This window comes from Hibiscus syriacus, unplaced genomic scaffold, assembly GCF_006381635.1.
Source record: "Hibiscus syriacus cultivar Baekdansim isolate YM2019G1 unplaced genomic scaffold, ASM638163v2 tig00002237_pilon, whole genome shotgun sequence".
NCBI lineage: Eukaryota > Viridiplantae > Streptophyta > Magnoliopsida > Malvales > Malvaceae > Hibiscus > Hibiscus syriacus.
This window is the reverse complement of record NW_024061918.1, coordinates 15,665,940-15,668,937: the sequence shown is the minus strand read 5'-3', so window position 1 is coordinate 15,668,937 and position 2,998 is coordinate 15,665,940. Positions and strand designations below refer to the sequence as shown.

At 37.2% G+C, this 2,998-nt stretch overlaps 1 pseudogene; it reads left to right on the top strand.

Annotated features, from left to right (window-relative positions):
* Positions 1-1,300: 1,300 nt before the first annotated feature.
* Positions 1,301-2,715, top strand: LOC120139738 (annotated as a pseudogene).
* Positions 2,716-2,998: the final 283 nt, after the last annotated feature.

The following is a 2,998-nucleotide window of genomic DNA, read 5'->3' as shown; positions in this document are numbered from 1 at the left end:
GAACGAATTTTTGGTTATAAACGCAGATCAGTTCATTTTTTTATTGATGTTTTCTTAAAACTATTTTAAAGAAAATAATTTTTACGTATTCGACCTACCTGACCCAAAAGGCCGATGGCGACTCCCAAATTATTTTCAAAAAACCATTTATTCACATCAATTTTTCCACCAAATAAATATTTCGTGCCCGGACGAAAACCGGTTACGACACTTTTAATTGTGTGTCATCTGTAAAAGTCAGTTTTTAATTTCCCCCCCCCCCCCCCCCGCATAATTTTCATCCTTTCCCGCTTCTTCCCCCTCATCATCAATTCACACTTTTGCATTCATGTTACCAAGAAACACGATATTGAGAGATCAGATGGAGAATGCTTCTTCCCCAAAACCTACCCCTCCAAAATCCAAACGAAAGCACCCAAAATCATCTAAGGAGGACCAATTGGCTCGCTTCAAAGGGATCAATACTCTTTCTCGTCTTTTTAATTTGATGGTATTTTAACGAAATACTAGAAATTCTTTGGTGTCCTGACTTTGCTTGGGGAAAACCGCAACATTGTGGAGATAAGCAGAAAGAAGATGAGTTGTTTCCCTTGCTTTAATCCTCGTTCTAAATACTCAAGGATCGACATTGACAATGGAAGTAGAACCACTTCTCGCCATTCCGCTGATTCCTCAGGTTCCCTTTTCATTTCCCTTTTTCTCATTACTTTTCCGTACAATCTTGCTTATCTGTTAACTTGTTCTACATTTTTGTAACCAGTTTCCTACACTACGAGAAGAAAGGCAATTCTAGAAGGTAATGTTAAGGATTCTAACACCAAATTTCTCGGGAAACTTTCTTCTTTTCCAGTGGATTTGATTATTAGTTTGTTCGAAATTTTGGTAACAGAGCATAAGAAAGGAAGTGATCAAGGACATGGATCCAAAGGCAATGGGGCGCATAGTTTCATATTCCGGGAGTTAGCAACGACAACAAGGAATTTTAGGGAAACCAATTTGCTTGGGGAAGGAGGATTCAGAAGAGTTTTCAAAGGTTGATTGGAAAATGGGAGGTAAATTTTATGCTTTTCTTTTTAATTTCATGTATATGTTTTGTCATATTTCCTGCATCTGTTGTCTATATCACTTATTGTGTAACTTTTGAAGTATGTGGCTTTTTTTGACAAGAGGATCTCCCAGGAGGTTGCTGGAGATACTTTGGGTGAGGTATATGGCTAACTATTTTTGTTTTTTATATATTTTTGAAGTAATGATTGATCTGTTCGAGTTAATAGAAATTTCCACTGGCTTTGACAGGAATTCAAGGGCTACGTTTTCAAGATCATGGGAGGTTGCGACAAGCAAGGGTTTCCAATGAAGTAGGGTGTTTTAACTCCTGGCCGTGTACGTCTTTTGCTGCATAGAGGTGAGCTTGCTGCTGATCATTGTAAAATATATTTCTCTGATTATGGTAAGCATTTGATTGAGTCGAGTTGTATTAAAAAATGAGTAGTTGAGTTTATGAGTCTTATTTTTTCAGTCGAGATTAATTTGAAATTTTATCAAATGGAGTTGAATAAATTTTACCGAATCGATGAAGCACCAATGTGACCTATGTATTGCGTTAAACCTTAGTGCTTCATTAAGCTTATGTGGATTGGGATGTTGGTTTGTAAGCCTTCATAAAGTCTTCCTCTTCAGAATACGGAGTTGATTCATTTATATTGTTTAAGAGTAGGTACCCCATGTTTCCGTGGATATGGAAGATGTAATGGTGAATGCAGAAGGAAGTCTGTTCGTGGATGCATTGTCAGCCAAGACCTGTCTGTTTTAAACTTGGTTATTGTGAAGAAGGGAGAAAATGATTTGCCCGGGCTTACTGACACTGAAAAACCGAGGATGAGATGTCCAAAGAGAGCATCCAAGATCAGAAAGCTCTTTAACATTTCCAAGGAAGATGATGTCCGGAAGTACGTCAACACTTACAGGAGGACTTTCACCACAAAATCTGGTAAAGTTTCTTTTTCTTCCTTAGATGATCTCTATATATAAGCAACCATGTTGATGATTTATGTTATGTTGGCTACTCGAGCATTATCCAATTATATTCTTAATGTTAAACCGTCTACTTCGACCTGTCAATGCTGACTCAAACCCAAAAAACTTGGATCTGTATCTAACTTGATCCGATTTTGTCTTAAACTGTCAATTACCTGAACCCAAAAATGTTAGAAACCAAAATGATCAAAACCTGAAATGATTGTACTTGGAATCACCTAATTACAAAATGATCATAACTTGAATTGTACCTTCTTCAACATAAACACAGCGCTTAATGTGCACAATATGTTGAGATTTTCTTAGATGTTTTTCATGACGGGATGTAATGTTAAAATCCATGCACGTATTGCATTTGCAAGCCTTAGTCACCCACTAGTGGCAATTTCATTACCGAACATTTAGTTACTGATCAGTAGTGTTTTATGGGATTTCAAAGGCAAGAAGGTCAGTAAAGCTCTAAAAATCCAGCGGCTGGTGACTCCATTGACACTTCAGAGGAAGCGATCTAGAATTGCAGATAAGAAGAAGAGAATCACCAAGGAAAAATCAGAGGCAGCTGAGTACCAGAAACTGGTTTCCACGAGGCTGAAGGAGCAGCGAGAGCGTCGTAGTGAGAGTTTAGCCAAGAGGAGGTCTAAGCTCTCTACTGCTTCTAAGCCTTCTGTTGTTTCTTAGATTGCCTTCGAAGTTTCAGTGAACAATGGAAATGGTTAGTACTCAACTTTTTTGATGTTATAAGCTGAGAAATTTTGCTTAATTTTCAATGTTCTGTAATAATGCTTCGAATGCTGAAAGAGTTAATCGAGAACGGACTTGAAGTGATGGTCAATAAGAATGTAAGCAAACTTTTCTGATATACATCTGTCATATCGTACATACACATTAGTCATACCTCTATCATATGGACTAGTATATTTTATTGTAGAATAAAGAATACAACTATCATACATAAATATTT